The sequence below is a fragment of the Chaetura pelagica genome, unplaced genomic scaffold, assembly GCF_000747805.2.
Source record: "Chaetura pelagica isolate M959 unplaced genomic scaffold, ChaPel_1.0 scaffold1, whole genome shotgun sequence".
NCBI classification, from domain to species: domain Eukaryota; kingdom Metazoa; phylum Chordata; class Aves; order Apodiformes; family Apodidae; genus Chaetura; species Chaetura pelagica.
The window spans coordinates 1,524,877-1,543,011 of NW_009951948.1; the positions used below are offsets into that span (position 1 = coordinate 1,524,877).

An 18,135-nucleotide genomic window follows, 5' to 3' on the forward strand; every position below is an offset into this window, starting at 1 on the left:
ATGAAGTGTGAGGACATGCTTGACAAGGTGAATTTTAGATCTGGTTTCTCAAGACTCCCTCCTTAGTATTAGAGCTTGAGGGCTTAATGTATTTGTTTCCCATCTTTAAGATTTTTAAGAGTTTGGATTAGCACTGATCTCTGAGTTTAACAGAGCTCTTGGCAATACTCTAAGAATGAACATACCAAGTTGCAGACCACAAAACGGTGTAATTTTCACTCCCTACATAACTATAAAATTATTACTGGCCCACCGTTATGTTGTAATTCCTAATTTCCAAGTGTTTGTAACTGAGAAGATAAAATCTTGATAACTGACTTTGGATTCACTTTCTATCCTGTAGTTGCCTTAGGAAGGGGCGTATGCCCTAGTAGTGCATTCAGCTCAGGCTGTGGGACTGAGTTCTAACTACCAGACCTGTTGAGAGAAACCCAAAGTAAATAAGCACTATAAGAGTTACTATTTAAAAAAATAAATACATACATATATATATATATATATATAAAATTAGGGCATCGTTCTGTTACTACTGCCTGATATTCAAATTTGTCTTCTATCCACTTGAACTTCTGTTTTGGTTGTGCACAGAGGTTATCCTGTGCCCAAAATGAAATGCATGATGATGTTACTGCTGTATCCAGTACAGGAACTATTGTCAGCTTGGGTTTTGTAGCATTCATGATGCTTTGGATGAGGTAAATCCATCACATTTGCTCCTGTTGCAGCATTTAATACAATTTAAAAAGTTGCATGGAAAGTTTGGATGCAATGTAATGAATGTGTATTCACTGAGACCCTGGTGCAACCCACCTTCTTTTGATTTGCATGACTCGGGTCTGCAAACAGAAAACAGGTGCCAAAATCAAAGTTAAATTTTTCAAAACAGGCACAATTCTTCTGCCTTAAACTTGCATCAGTATTGTGTCTTCTGCCTAAATAATCTGCTGACCAGCCATGAAGTCAGTTCCCTACTTTACTGTCCTCTTCAAAAGTCTCTTCTACTAGTAAGGCTCCTAGGACTTCTTGAGTAATAATGCATGACTGAAGATCAGTTGACTTTGTTTATAGTCATGTGTAGATTTGCTTCTTTATGATACAGTGACCTGGAACCAGTAAGACTGTCCAGTTTCTGTACTTGTTGTAGTTAGGTGATCTTGCCATTACCCTTATTCTTCCTCTCTCCTTTTGTGTGTTTTTCTCACTCATACCCGGCCTTTAAGAAAACTCATGTAATTTCATATCATAAACTTATTCACAAGCTTAAAAATGACAGATACCTACATTTTTATAGGATCAGGGCCTCTGGTCTTAACATCTTTGTGAGAAGCTAAATTAGCTGAAGATTAATAAAATATTTTAAAGACATCTACTGCCTTTGATAAGCTGGTGATTTACCCTATAGCACACTGTGTATATGATATTATTTTTTCTCTTGTAAGAAGACCATTAAGGTCACCCTGTTCAGTATTTGGCAGCCATGCTGAACTCATCATTCATGAGTCCTACAAATCTAGTCCCAGAATACAGCATATTATAATGTGTTTGCAGATGTTGGGACACACTTGAAAACTGCTTGCTGTGAATTATGTCTATTGATAACTTCATCTACAGCTACCTGGTTAATATTTTGTTTCAACTATTGGTCTTGCCAGGCTTGGGCACAACTTATAGTCCATGACTCCTGGTCTGTTTCAGTCACTAATATACAGTATGGTCTAATTTTTAGCTTTTTCCTGGGGTTTGGTTTTATTGCTAAATCAGATAAAATGCACAAGGTCCAGCCAAGTTTTCTCAGAAAGGCTTTCCTGGAGTTGTATTTTGTCTCAGCCTTTTCTCTTTCAGAGGAGAAGATGGGGTGTGTACTAAAATGATTTGCGTTCTGGGATGAGTTACCCTTAATCATTACATATCTTTTATGCAGGGTTTGAAATTTTGTGTTCTAGAACGGCTGGACAAAGAAATTTTGTATTCTCACATTGTCTTGCTACTTAGAAATTAACTAGGATTTGAAGGAGAAAAACTTCTCAACACTTTTTATATAGAGTGCAGAGTGTGATCATATGAAGCAGTTAAATACAACCTTATTTTAGCAGAAAATTAACAAAGCTGATCTCTTCATATTCGCTGCCGCAGTGATGAAAGGGAGCTGCATGGTTGTTCCCTGCTACCTGACAAATGACATGCAGCAGGGTAGGTAGCTCTAATACTCAGGGAGGACAATGGAGCTGCATCACATTCAGACCATCCTCTTCTCTAGGCAGTTCTGGGGGAAGGAGACTTTCTTAGCTTTGGAGATTAGCAGCAGTTAAGGTGCAGAAATGAGATTGGTAAGTGCATCTCTGTGGCAGTGAGGATATCATGCCTCAGAGCAGTTTCTGTTCTGCTCATCTTTCAGACAGTTTGCAGGCTTTTTCCCTCAATCTGTGAGACTTTCATATGCAGATACTTTAGCTGGAATTTGTGCAAAATGATGCAAAATCTCCACCTCTGATGATATGTGTCAAAACACTGTCAGACAGGTTTTGTGTGAACAGCAAGTGATTCTTCTCAAGTCTGTTTTCAGAACTATCTTACATTTCAAAATTCTCACTTCTTATTTTTAATGGAAAACATTTTCATTTTTCTACTCAAAGCTACTTAGAATGTAAGCAGTAGAAAATAAGTGTTGATTAATTTGGGGGTTTTAAAATTTGTTTGCTTTATACCATTTCTTGTACTTCAAAATGGTTACATTATATTTTCCAAGTAATTGAGCACTTGGAGTGATATGAACTAAATTTGGTAATATAAAAAAATTCAAAATGATTGCATGCATGGTTTGTAAGGAAACATTTTTATGACCTTAACCTCACATGACTGATGCTCTCCTTATACTTAGGGGTCCTGGATGTGTAGACTGCTTAGTGATCTCTTCTTTTGATGAAGTGAAATGCTTAAGCAAGTTGCTTAAATTGAATTGCATGAATAGATCCTTTGAAACGAGTGAGATTGCTGGCATGTTTCACTTCCTTATTGGAGTGCAACCACAGTACAGAACCTTGCAGGACTGAGCCCATAGGAACAAAGTCATGATTACTGGTGGAATTGTAACTTTGCATTTTGTATCTTCTGTAAATTTAAAATCCCACCTTCTGATTAAAGTTGTATTACCAAGTCTTTTTATTTCATGCCAGTGTATATATATATATATCAAAGGCATCTTCTGGCACAGAGAATTTTGCCTTTACTAAATGAAAGTTAGATCTGTCTTTCATGTCTATGTATCAGTTTGAATTTCTGATAACTCTGTAAAAAGAGCTAATCAGAAGATACAATCTCTACTCCTGTGACCCTAGCTGCCACTGCTGTATTTGCTGAAGGTTATTTAGTTTCACATTCAGTGCACAAAGGATGACAGGTTTCATAGCCCTTTTATAGCATCTGATAACATGCACTTTGGAATCCTTGATAGCTATGGTCTGTACCAACACCCAACAGATGCCTGCTTCAGTAGTCATTTCATAAAAAGTGTGAAAATTTCAGTGAATGACAATATTGCTTCTTATGCCAAACAATTTAAGGAGTGAATTTGGCAAATGCAGGAAAGACAGTATTTTTTGATGGGGATCAAATAATTTTCCGATGCAGTAATAGTTAAGCTTTGTCATAGGGAACTAGTAATTGTATTGTAGTTTGGAAAGTATCAATGCTATAGTTGTAAAGCTCTTTCTTGCCCTCTCTACTGAAAAAAAGTCTCAGGGGCTTTGAAAGGAAAAAGTATGTATCATGAGTTAACATTTTGTTAGGACAGATTTATAATTGTTATCAATAAGCAAATATTTTTAAAGGACAAGGTTTTAAATTTAATATTTAATGTTCAAATAGACACCATAATTCCCTGGTGGTATATACACATGCTGAGAAATAATTACGTACAAAGGTGTTATTTTAAAGGCAGTTTGGGGTAGAAAAAATGGCACTGTGAAAGGTATTATCTTTAAATTCATAAAGCAGTCTATCTGGAGATTCCAGGAAAGACTGAAGTCTTTTATTTGCTTTTAGTAGGATAAGAAAACAAGCTGCAACAAGACACTGTGTAGTCTAATGCTTGAGAAGTTTCATCCAATTAGTCCTCACAACATTACACTGAGGTAGGCAAGTTAATTTTATTCCTCACCATGTAAAAGAAATGAAACTTGAGTAAATTCTTGAAGTTACTTGTGTGGGGTGACATGACTGATTTGCAGATCTGAGTTTTTCTTCAGTTGTAGCTAACTTCTTAGTTGGTCTATTTCCATCTTTATACTTAGATGTGTTGTCAGAAGTTCAGCTGAAAAAATAACATTACAGTGTTTTTCTTTGTATTTTTAAATATAAAGTAATAATTTAGAATCCCCTGACTGAGTAACTACGGGAAGGCAGCTTCAGCACAGAAGTTGAAAATTCTAACTGAAAGTGGGATTGGTGTTGTGACAGTTCAGTGGTGTGTGTGGGATATGCACTTTAAATTTATGTAAAATTCCTTATAGGCAGCCCTTGACTAGTAAGGGAATGAAAGATGATCTAGCATTTTGAAAGGTCACTTAAAGTTTAGGAAACCTCAGATTAGTTCTTTGCTTTGTTACAGTCTTCTTGTATTAGATCAAGTCATTTTGGTTCAGAACTAATCACTGCGAGTTAGGTGCCTGAAATCTTTGTGGGTCTGAACCTTACACCTGTATTTGAAATTCAGCTGTGTGTGTATTGTGTTTGTGGACTGTGCAAGGAGAAACTAATCAATATGGACTGGCTCAGATCTGTGCTGCTCCAGGCTAGTACCATATGGAGCTGAGCAGCCATGCCCACTCTCAGCTGCAAAGGACTCAACTGCCCCACTTGTGGCACTCAAACCTCATAATTGTTTTTTGTAATTATTTTTGTTCATTTCAAAGGCCCAACATACAAACCTTCTGTTTCACAGAGTTATTGGAAAGAGAAGCAAGCTAGAGAGACAAACTAGATAAACGGGTGCTCAAAAAACTGTAGCAATGGGAGCTATACAGCACCTAAGATGAATAGCCAAATCACAAAATTACCATCATAGCTAGTGTCCTTGAAGGTTTGCAAAGAAGGACCAACTCTAGAATGAACTGTCAGAACTTCATGTTTGCTACCTGGGACAATTTTCCAAGGTCAAAAATTAGGTGTGTTGATAAGATAGCAAGCAGAAGCTTGCATTAATAACAATTCTCTTGGTGGTTTAATGAAAAACATCAATTGCCAGTGAATCTGGTCAGGGTTTATTTGATTAAACAATTGCCTTTCTAATGTGATTGATCAAAATAAGAAGTTTCTTGCTTTGGCATTTAGAGCTCTGACGTGGAATTCATAGTTAAAATGAAAGAGGAATCAGTCCACCCCCTCAAACAGCCCTTCTCCATTGTGAGTAACCTACAGTGTAGGAGACCTGGGTTTCAGTCTCAGTGAACTAAAAACAGAACTTGACTTTGGGCCTACTTGGTTATTGACGTGTAGCTCTGCAATCAGTTTCCTTCTCTCTATTCAATGTGTATATAACTATATATAAAAATGTAAACATCTGCAGAAGGAAATGCTGAGAGACCCTGACCCTTTAGCCCTGGGGTAAAGGCACTCAGCTGAGGGAGGTATCTAAATCAGAAAGAGCATCAGATGTAGAGGTCTCCTGTTACAGGAATCTGCCCTTCCAATAAGTGAATACTGGGGGGTAAACTCTTTTTATCTCTTTTTGTGTCACCTATCTGCTCTATACATGTATTTTTTAAAAAGATCTACATTTTATTCCATTGCAAAAGTCTTTACAAGATATCATTCTTGCTTTTATATCAGCCTGATTTCAGATCAGCACTCAGTATATAAAGCTAGAAAGGCAATGGAGTGTTGCAAGAAATAGATTTTTTTTATTATTATTATACACTTAGGTGTAATACTTTGGGAAATTTATTCATCTGTCATAGGATAATTCTCTCTTAAGTGAGCACATTGATGGCCACTAGCATGGCATTTTTACTGTTTATAATAAAAGGGTAGGTCAGGAAGGGAGCTTCTGGATGCTGATTCCATTCTCTTGATGTTGCAGTCAATCACGTTATCTAATAAAGTGCAGTCTTAAAATACATTTTTTTCCCCTTTTACTTCTATTGCAAGAGTGATGACAAACCTTATAGCTGTGCTTCTATTCATCAGTTCTTGTGCCAGCATTGCAGCTTAGCTCATATAGATGTTCTTCCGCAATGCTGTTTCATTCAATCCAGTTAGTTCCTGGATTTCTTGACTCTATGGCAGTCCATTTTGCAACATGGAAACTTATAAAATCTCATGTCTTGTGACCATATTTGAACTCGTCAGAAATGTTTTATAAAATTGAGATGAGTAGAAGCACAGAGATAGGTGTTAAAGCTTGTCTGTCTCTGAGATTCTGAAAACTTCAATAAATGGATTATGCCACATGGAAGATTTGCTTTCTGGTAAAAAAAAAACATATGACCAATTTCACTAAGAGTTTTCATTCCCTTCTTTCATGGTATAATAATGCATAATACTTTTCTTGTAAAAATCTGAGGAGTGAAAATGCAAGGACTGTCTCTGCCAGCTCAGTACAATTTTACTAGTTATTATGTCTTTTGTATGCTATTCAGACAAATTAAAAAGATTAGAGGATGGAGGAATTTCATTCTTGTGACATGAGCTTACAGCTTAAACTTCAGTTGTGATCACAGGAAAACAGGTGAAGAACAGTCCTGGGAGAAGAAAGCAAAGAAAGGAGAAAGGGAAACATCAGAGTCTCACAGTTTTTCAGTTGAGGTGTTCTCATTTTGAAGTTAGGATATTGGAGAGGAAGGAGGAAAATACAGCTCAATGGAACATTAAACTTGGGACTTTTTGTTTTATTTACTCATTTTTTTTCTGTTACTTAAGTGTTTTTCTTACTCCTGGAGGGATAGTGGTTGTTTTTTTACTCTTTCTGTATGTTAATTTTAATCATTTATATGTGGGGCTTTGTGCCATCAGTGTGCACAGGGATTAAAGGAATACTACATCAGGTAGGACTGTGCTCCAAGTTGTGTGCCAGCAGATAAATAATTTGAGGAAGAACAGGGAAATAGATCTGAGATAATGTTGACTAAATAATAATCCATCACTGCCTATCACACTGCATGATAACTTCAGAGTACTCCAGTTCAGAGAAAGGAAAACATTTGGTGTTTTTATGGTTCCCGAAATTATTTGCCATGTAGCTTTTTTAAGTGTCTCTGAGAAGAGCTGCAGGCTGAGCTAGGTCTTGGTTTGGTAAGCATCAGTATAGCTTCTGAAATCAATGGAATTTCCCTGGCTTATTCCTGCAGACAGTAACATGCAAACTAGTAACGTGTAGCAAGATTAATAAACATCCTGTCATTCCTTATCAGAAGTTCATGTGCATTGGCTGCTTACCATGATTTTTTATATCCATATTGTTTCATTTCTCTCTCAAAAGCCTTAGGCAGCAATACCCTAACAGTACAGGATGATTTCTTTCCAACTTGAATTTTATGTCATTGAAGTTACTGGAGATCTTCACAGTATGCTAAAACTGTTAAATAAGGGGAGCTGAAATGTAGGAAGAAAGCTGGAGAAGTGCTAAAGGACTGCAAAACCCATCTTGTATGTTTGTGGACCTCAGACTGGACATCCGAGTCCAGCAAAGTGCCTTGGCTCCCACAAGGAGTGTTAGAGCACGTCTATGGGAGCAGCTTTGTTCAGTGACACATCTGTTCGGCCAGCATGGCCTGCTTTCCATCTGTACATCAATCACAGTTTGGCAGAAGATGACTAAAAATGTGCAAACTATAAAGTAACACAAAGGGAATGAATCGGGGCTTCTTCTGTGAGACTGAACACATGTGCTTATATTACAGAGCTGAAGAGGAACTGGACTATGGCTTTAATCTGTGGATTTGGGAATTTCAGGTGCTCAGATGATTACTGATGTTGTCAGGGAGGTGAATTGGTAATTGTGTGTACTGTCTCCAGGGGGTAACCTAAGATGTTGCTTTCAGTCACCATTAGCACAAAGTCAATGAAGTCAAACACCTTTGATGGCATTTGCACTTACTCTGGAACAGGTTTGGAGCACAGAGATGTTCTGTCACAACTGAAGAGTGGTTTAAGTTGTCATCTTTCAGCTGTTATTAGCTCTCATTTGAGACACAGTATCTGACTTTACAAGTGTGAATAGCTTTGTCCTGTCTTACCATCTCAAATATTGATGCAGGTTTGTTGTGTTACCAGACTTGCTGTGAATAGTCTCAGGATTAAAGGCAAGTGGCTTAACAGGTGTTCCAGCAGGAACCAAAAATACCTCATGAGGAGAGGAGCAGTTAGTGGAGTGATGGTGAGAGTGCTTATGTTTTATATCAAAACATTATGTCTACAGCAGTTGCCCAGGAAGTGATGCAAAATAAATTCACAAATGAGCATGGAAGAAAAATCCCTTTTTGGGGAAGCTGACACTTTAGACTCCACTCTGGATCCTCCAAATGCCCCTGCTGAGATTACTGGAGGTTGAGCAAAAATACCAGGAAAACTTTACCATAGGTTTTCCCTGCATTGTACTCTCTATATTCGCTATTATTCATCACCAGAGTAAGACTGCTGGGTGGAGTGGACCTTAAAACATCTGATGTCATACAGCTGCTCATAGGCTTTGAAGCAGCCCTCGGCAGAAGGCTGGTCTGCAGAGGGCACCCTTCGGCCCGTCGGTTCAACCCAAATTTGCTGCCTGTGCCGCTGGAAGCGGACAGGGCTAGGAAGGATGCAAAGAGAGTGCGTGACTGTGTATTCCAGCAGATAACTCACTTAGCAAGGGATGAGCAACTCGGTCCCTACCTCTCCGTTGCCACTTTCTCTTCTTCCACTTGGATGGAGCTGTGCCTGCTTTCAAGAGCCAGTGAGGTCGCAGGACAAACAATGTACTCCTTGTTACTCAGGCTGGGGCAGCTCTGGGTAAGAACAGAAGTCAGAACTTCAGATCCTTGGAGAAGCTGGAAGGGACTTACCAGACTAAGATGCCTTCAGGGTTAGGAGGCCACTGAACAGGATTTTTAATAATTTGGGGCTTTAGTGTCTGTAGTTTGCTTCAGTTCTTTGGACCTGATCCAGACTAAAAATTCTCCCTCATTCCTATTTGAAGGTTTATGGGTCAATCCAAGACTTAACGAAATCAAAAGAAGTCTTTCCAGGAAGGCTGTTCATCAGGATCTCTATAAAATTCCAGTATAAAGTGAGTGGCTAGTTTATAATCAGATAGGAAAACATGGGGGAAAAAAGCCCTGCATATCACAGCATGGAAGAAGACTTCATGCAGAAAGGCTTTGAGGTGAAAAAATGTAAAAGCTTCCTCATTGCTTTATCAGCCTCTATAGTAAAAATAGTAATTACTGCAATTTAAGATTATTGAATAAATCACTGTAGGAAAGTGTGAACAAAAAGGTTTAACAAGCAATCATATGTAATCATTAGTGTGGGCAAAGCAAGCCATTCACCTCATCTTTGCTGCAGCAGCCATTGCTTTGGGTTTTTCATTTTGTGTGGGTTTTTTTCCCCTACAAGCCAGGTTAAATTCTCTCTGTCTGTTCTCCAGCAGAGCTTTGTTATGCCATGTCAGATGTCTACACAGTTGGGCTCATGTTCCTCAATTTCACAAATACCTGCTCACCTAGGAAAACACGTCTGTGCAGCTCCATTGAAGGGACGCCTGCATATGAGTTTTGTCACATCACAGCTATGTCATGGACAGATATTTTCCAGCTCTGTCGTACTTTCTTTACCACTTCTCTCATTTTACCCAACTGCTCCCCAGCCTGAATCAGCAACCTTCCTCGTTTTTCTGCAGCTGCTTTCCCTTTTCACGTGATGCCACAACCTCCTTCCTCCCTTCAGTGCTCCTCTTCAGCTTTCCTTCCTGCCAGCTCCTCCTTAGAAGTGTCAAAGAACGTGTTGCCCGTGGCTGATGTACTTAGTTTCACTAGTGAGGCCTTCATGTCAGTCTTGTTTTGTCCTGAAAAAGAAACCCAGTAACTTCATTATCTTGATAAACTCTTTGGTTCACTTAAACATGCTTTTGAGTTACTCACATGCCCATGTGCTTCCAGCTCAACCCATAATGTAGAGGAAAGTAGTGGCTATTGACCACTACCAGTATGGTTGGTGGTGTGCTAGCTATAGCTTTACATTTCTGTGAGAGGTGGAAAATCTAGTAGCTGAGTGAGTCATCAAACCCAATGTAGCAAAATTCAGTTGTAAATGAAAGAGGAACATTTCCATATTCTTCATTTGGCTTAATTCCTGTGCCTAATGGCTGTGTATATACCATAAACATTGTGAAGGAGCAACCATGGAAACACTTGTTTTCTTACATTGCTAAATTTACTCTGGGTTGAATATTAACACAGTGCCTGGCATTACTTTAAAAGCAAAAATAGCTAAAGCGTGACTCACTATGAGTCATTTACTGCTAGTCCTGCTATAGTGCCTAGAGCTTGACATTGAACAAGTTGGCAGCCTGCATTGCTACATTTTTTTCTAGGAACTTTGAACACATTTCATTCTTGTGAATTCTCTTGTGCAACTATATTAAACACAGCAATGTGTTTATTTTGCTTCCAAAGTCGAATGAATCAGAAAATGGTGAAACAAAGAATATTTTTCTTGGAGATTCTGGAAGAGCTGTATTCTGAGAATTACTTTTTAGCTGCAATAACAAAATGATTGCATGGATGTTAAAAGTTAATTACGTATGATCCAGATTATGTGAGATATGCTGTAAACATTTTATAATAACTAAAAAAAAAAATAAATAATTGCTTTTTTGGCAAAGCCATACATGGAATCAGAAAGCTAAGCCTGTAGATTGAGACCATTTTCTCTTTGGTTGGCAAAAGTTTTATGATGGGAAGGCAGTCAACTCAGAAGGGGCAGACAAAGCGAGGCAACTGGGTTCCTATTGGTTGTATTTAAAAGGCACACCCTAAATATGGTGCTTGGTATCTGACAGCGAGTAGCTTGCTGGCTGCCGGTGGGAATGCCTATAAAAGATCAGCTGATTTCAGTCAGATGGGAAGGGGTAATGAGAGAGGGTTGAAACCAAAGGCAACTTGCTGAGGCAACCATGTGATGATCTCCTGAAATACACTGGCAGGGCCGAATGTCACTCCTCAGTATGCTAACATTTTCGTTCCAGCTAAATGTCATTTCTAACATGAAGCCATTTCTTAGAACAATGAGTAATGAATTCCTTTCATATTTTCCATATTTTTTATTCTACTTATAATATTACTGTGATAATTGAAATCTTCTGCTATCAGCATACAGCCTTTTCTGTCTGACTTTAAGGGAGGTGCCATAAATCAAATTAAAGTATTAATAATGTAAGTTCAAAACATCTACAAAAGTAAAGTCCTGTGTACCTGGGTACGGTTAGAAAGCTTGCTATGTAATCTCTTCCTTTGGCTACAGATGATGGAAACAGAGACTGTAGGGTACATTTATCTGTACATATAATAATACATGCTGTTGCAGGATCTTTATAAGCTAAAGCATTTTCTCTATCTGATCTGTTAGAACACCAACTTCAAAAATTTCTCTTTATTTGGTTTCCCTATTAAAAATCTCATTGTGATGACTCAAGAGAGAAGTAAGAGTGATTAATTAAGGTTAACTGTGGCATCCTATGCATTGTCCTGATGTGCACATTATGTCAGCACAGAACTGCACTGAAGAGACAGACTTCTTCTGTTTAAAATTTAAAATTGTTCAGCTAACCAAAATAAGGTTAAAATAATTTTTTCTCTAAGTTTTCTTGACTAACAATTGTATTAAAAAATGATACCATGTTATTTTTCTAGACCTAGAATAAAGAAAATTATTGTGTTACATCAAAAAGTAGAAAGTAAGACATGGTTTTGATTTTTTTCTGTATTACCTCTCTGACAGTGGCCCCCAAATCACTGTGATTAAAATTATTTCAGCAGTTACTTATGTTTTATGCTCTTTAGCAATCTCTTCCTAGCTACTGCATAGGCTGTACCTCAGCCACACCTCCAGACATGTTATGCAGAATATAGACATGAGAATGGGTGTTAGGAGTAAGACTGTCTTTTAAAAGACAGCTCTGTGTAGGAGGTTTTTCTGCTCTGAGGATCATCAGAAAGATTGGAGCTGCCTAAGGCAGGATATCTCTTGGGCATCTCTATACACGTTGTGTAAGTAATACCTCTATTAAGCTACAGCAAATGATTCCCCTCATTCATGTGTGTGTTTCTGTGTGCACATTCACACACACTGACACAGAGATTATGGGCAGTGACGTGGGGTCTTTCTCTTTAGGACAGAAGAGAAAACCATGTGCTGAGCTCTGGATTAGGCACACAGGAGCAGCAGGACAGTCCAGTGCTGAATGTGAAATTCGTTACAAAGTATTAATTGTTTTCCATAAATACATAAGAAACACTGTCGAACTGAAACCAACACCCTGTTACATGTGCATCCTAAAATGGCAGATGAAGACTCTCAGTTCTCCAATCACTTTCTGTTCCAGTTAAAAATCCAATATAATTTTCTTTAATATTTTCATATGATGGGACAAACAGAGCACGATATGCACAGCTGTAAATCATGCACAGTGCTGAAAGAATTCATATCCACTTCACCACCACAGGCAGTGAGGATGTTCATCTTGCTGCGTTCTTTTCCTGGGTCTGGAATTGTGCTTGAGGTGCACTATAGGAATCATTATGTCTGTGAGTTGTCAATAAAAAAGTGATAGGAAATTTGGAGTGACAAATTGTGTTCTCAGGTGCTTTCAACAGCAGAATGGAGGGTTTTTTTTTCCCACTTGAAAATTGATTTTATCAGTTACACCTAATTTGAGGAACTGTTTTGCATATATAATGGATGGGATGCTTAGGATATAATTCTTTATTCCCCGTGAGTTTTGAATAATATACTTACTACTAAGCAAATTTACCATTAAGTGTAATACTTGCACAGCATGAGCTACAGATGGCCAGAAAAAAAACCTTTCTTTTTTGTGACTGTGCCCTTATAGAAGCAACCTTATGACTAAGGCTGTCCCATGAGGCTTAATCTTAAAAATAGCCCTTTTTGCTGCAGTTTGTCTGAGTTTGATTCACAAACATAGTCATACAAGATCCAGTAGCATCATTGGACTGACTGTTAATCACTGTCACCTTTTCAGAAGAGGAGACTGAATGTTAAATTGCTCATTTCTAACATCTGCCAAATTATTTTCTTTTTTCAAAAGCCGTTAGTCTAACAGATTTCACTGCATCTGTTTTTTGGGGGTTTTTTTTCCAAACTTAAAATCTATGGCAAGCCTTTTATACATAAGGTGGCAGGTGGTTTTGTAGAGTATTAGTGGACATACTTGCTCTGAGATTAACTACAGACCTGAAACTGCAAACAGCTGCTTGCAATTGAAAATATCTTCCAGGCCATTAGGGTCCTTAGTCTTGGGGGAGTCACGTCACTGAAGACTAAGGGAGTGAAGAGACATGCTTTTCAATAAGCAACTTAGAAACTCCTACTTTAAGGTATAATAAGTAGCTTGTGCATTTCAGTCAACTGCCAGTTGAGAAAGTTAAGTTACTGCAAGCTAACTTTCTGCAGCAACACTGCACATTACAAAGTTATTTTCCTAAATCCACATTTAGGAATCTAAATCTGAAGCCATATTTTTAGTTTACAGATAAACCTGGAATATCTCTTCAGCTCCCAGATTGAGAAATTTTACTGCCATCTTTATTATCTTGCCCTCTGTATATCAGGAAAAGTCTGCAGTTCGAGATGAGCGTCTACAGACATGTACAGACATGTAGAGTTCCTCTGCCTTCCTTGTCTCTTCATCTATCCAGTTCAGTGCCATGCAAATGCGGCTATGCAAATTCTGAATCAGCACTAGGTCTCCATCAGTTCACCCAAGGGAATGGGCGAAGGAGTTCTGTTTACACTACCTATGTAGATGTACCCTCAGATTCTCCAGAATTCCAGAGAAAGAAGATTGTAATTAGAACAATGTGCTCGTAATTCTGCTTATACGGATGTTTCTGCGCGGGGGTTAATTTGCTTTTCCTGCGTGTTCCTCCTGAGCAGAGGTCAAGCCTCAGCTTGAGACATCAGCATGATTAATATTACACTGGATAATCTTATCACAGCATCACTATAGTATTTTTTTGAGCAGGTAAAAATAGATAGCAGGAACTGAGAACTCTTTAATAAGCTGTGAACCTGTTGACATACCTTCTATATAAGGTATACAAAAAACTCAACATTCTGTATGTATGAAGCTTATTCAAAAAATGCTTCAATAGAATGTTTAAGGAAAAGATGATGTTTGCAGTTCAGGTATTGTCTTTGGACCTTAGTAAAATACTACAGAATGTGAATCAGTCGATGGCTATCTGTGACGAGCAGGTAAACAAAAGATTTGTTTCCCAATGGGTTTTTCATATGATGGTGACAAACTCCATTGCACAACAATGGTCACATTCCAAAGCTGCAACCAGGTTCTGGAGGGCTTAATTTCACAACTGCTTACTGTGTCCTATTGCATTACAGTGACCTTTCAATAAAGAAGGGAGATTGCTGGTTTGTTTTTTGGGGTTTTTTTTCAACATAAAAACTGAATGAGGATATAGTGCAGTGCCCTAGTTCTACATAGCAAATGCTTTCCTTGACATTTTGAAACTGTGTCCCCTAGTGAAATATTCATAAGCTTTTATGTTTTCTGCCTTTTTATTAATTTTAACACTGTGTAGCTCTGCTAAGGTTTGCATTTACATTGGCAAGACAGTTAATTGTAAAAATAATTTCTAATATTAAGAGACTGTCATTAAAAGTATGTTTTACTAGCGCATCAACTTAGAAATCATCCTTCTAACATACTAGCTTAGCAGAATTGTTGTTTATAAGTGGGAATTTTTTTCAAGGTGAACTTACGAAGCCCTGATTTTTAAAAATCATTTGGTTGAAAAGTAGCTACAAAGCAAACAAACTCATGTTGACATGATATGTTATAAGAAGGCTATAAGAAGGAATCTAAATATGATGTAATTCCTGACTGCTACGATTTATTTTGTGATCATGACATTCCCTACATATTGGCTTATTTTGGAGTTTGAATTTTAATAACATGAAGGACTCTACCACAAGTACGCTCTTACTTCATAGTATAAAACAGTTCTGTAATCTTCAAAATAACTTCAGTGAAAAATTACTCTGCAGCTGATAAGTGAAGACAGTATCCAGCAACCTGAGAGTGCAAGCTGAAAAGGCCAGACCTGAAATGGAGAATATTTTACTGCTGGTCCCAGGAAGGCCAAGTAGAGAGAAGCCCAACAGCCCTAGCCATAACCAGGAATGAGCAGCTAGTTAGATAAAAACAGTTGGATCTTAGATTATCCCTGTCTGTGATGTGTGAACATCAATTTCAGACCTGAGCAGGCCTTAAGTGAATGGTAAGTAGATTCTGAAGTTTGAGTAAATGCCTATTGAAGATAACTGAATACTAGCTGTTAAGCCCATTCTCAGCTACAGACTTGCCCATCATCCACATTGTTTATGTTGGGTGTGTGCTCAGTCAGACTTAGGTCTGACTCTGGGAGATGGTCTCCTTGAGGAAGCTTGAGGCTGCCAGCCTGACCCCAGGCTGTCAGTCATGTGGTGTGATCTGATCAGGTGCAAGTAGATTCGAGCACCTAATAGCCCAGCTCACCAGCAGATCACATCACCTCTGCTGTTTGGATGCTCTGAGTCTGGGCTACAGCTGTGCTGGCAGCTGGCAGCATGATGCTGTCCATGACACCTAGAATACTTTGCTTTCAAACAGCTGTTGACTTTACAGCATAGACCAAGGCCATGAATTAGCCCTGAAATTAAGTGAGAATGAAATTGAATGTATAACAGTAGCTTGAAAGTGGTCTGTATTTTTAGTACCAATAGTCCTTGGAAGAATCCATAGCTGTAATGAGATTCCTAGCAGAGAGAAAAGGTCACTTCCATAGTGAGTCTCCCCCCCGCCCCGATTTCCACACCAAAAGGAAGCTTTGTGGTGCCAGCGAGTCTGAAAGCAGTATAAGCAACTAGCCAGAAAGAGCTTGAAAATTCCATTGCAAGAAGCAGGACTGCTCAGGAGTGGAGACGCTTGGGATTGTTCAGCCTGATTAGCTGCACTGACAGAGAGGTGATGTATGCTAATTACAGCTCCTTAACCTCCTTAGAAGCAGTTGCATAAAAGCACAGAACATCTCCATGTTGAAACATAAGGCACTGCAGCATTCCCTGGCTTCTCCACATTGGTACTCTCAGACCATCTGCACGATCCATTGACCTGCCTGGATGATGCATAGGAAGGTGTGTGCCTGTGAGCCAACCTCTCAGTGGCTGCGGGTACAGGAATGGGAAAGTTTCTCATTAGGATGTGTGGCTGAGTAATATAATCCCTGATTCTATCTCTTTGGGTCAGTCAGCCTTTGAGAGTGGCTCATGAAACTGCGGTTGAGTATTTAGCCAGAGCTCTGGAGTGCTGGTCTGGTCCAAGAATAGAGAATAGAAAAGGATTTTTTATATAAAATGTCATTGCAGCTTTACCAGGTGATACTTCCTGCTGTGATTTTTATGCTGTCTTCATTATTGCAATAAGAAATAACAACGTTTCATCTATTACAAGCAAAGTAATGAATTGTTCAGTATTGCTTGGAGGGGGAAGATGAGATCAACATGATATTTAAATTAACTTTTTGTAAATACAAAGGTGTCATCATAGATAATGACTGTCACATTTTTTCCAGGAATTAAAATGAAAGGATGTTTTTCAGCTGTTTTTCCACACATTTTTCCAGGTGGTTCATGGAACGGATTGTTTAAGACTTAAAATAGAAAAACAGTCATTAGGCAAAAAAAGAAAAAGAAAAAAGAAGTTTAAAATACTGTCTTTAAAATAAACAACCAAAGACTTGAGCGAAAGATCTAAATTTAAATAATGCATTGTGTTCTGCTCTTTTCAAGGCAGTTCTCTTTAATTTGATGGTAGTGTTGTAACACCAAAACGTAATGCCCTTATAGAAATTAATTCATAAACAATAATTAAATAAGGGATGTTTCATATATGTGGCAGTAGAGTTTAATCTGGAAAACCTTGCATATTGCATGGACTAAGGCTTATGAGGCACTACAGGAAATATGTGCCACAGCAAGCACTTAAAACCATCATAAAATATGCCTAGATTTCATGCATGTCATAATTACTGAGACGAATGTCATCCCTACTCTAGTGAACTTCTTCCAAAAGTTCCATACACGTTTGGTTAAATGTTTGGTTTCAGCATTATTTCAGGTGAAAATGAATATTTAAATGAAACCTGACAACCGTAAACATAGCAAAGAGATGTTAGTGCAATTCTTTTTTTAAAAATTGCATATTCTAACTGGTTAGGCATTGCTTGCAGGAATCCTTTTGTAACCATTGACTTTGACAATGATGTTTCCACAGATCCTGTTGTAACCATTGACATTGACAGTCTTTTTACTTCTCAGTTAGTGTTCAAGAGCTGACCTGGAAGCTATTTGAATGCTCTTTCTTCAAAATCTAGCAAAAGTACAATATTCTGTTGAGGTTTGAAAATAAATATACAAATGGCTTGCCATTGGTGGATGAGATGTGTAAATTTTATGTTCAGAAATAAGTCTTTTAAGCAAACATCAAAAGAAATACTGACAAACTTGAAGAGCTGGTATCAAGTTTGAACATACCATCAATTAATTCAAAGTTTGACCAGAAACACTGAATGCAAAATATATGGGCTAGGCCTGTACCTGTGGTCACTGCGGGACTTCACCCAGCTTCAGTATTCTTAAAACTTATGTTTGTGGTCTTGTAGTTATCAGTGTGGTCAATTTAAGCAGGAATTTTTCCCTTTTACTAATATTTTTTTAAGATTCTGCATGTATGTTACATGCAGCTACCTACTCCTGTCAAGCAGTGTGCCAACCGTGGGGATTTCACTGTTTTGAGCCCTATTTCATACTCCTTCCTTGCAGTGCCTGTGTCTCACTTCTTTGCTTTAAAAGCCTGCACTCTTT

The 18,135-nt window shown here is 38.2% G+C and overlaps 1 protein-coding gene across 1 annotated transcript in view; it reads left to right on the top strand.

The window, feature by feature from the left end:
• The window catches only part of NSMCE2 (non-SMC element 2, MMS21 homolog (S. cerevisiae)), a 131,677-nt gene that overhangs the window by 63,982 nt on the left and 49,560 nt on the right, over nt 1-18,135 (top strand). The window lies entirely within an intron of this gene.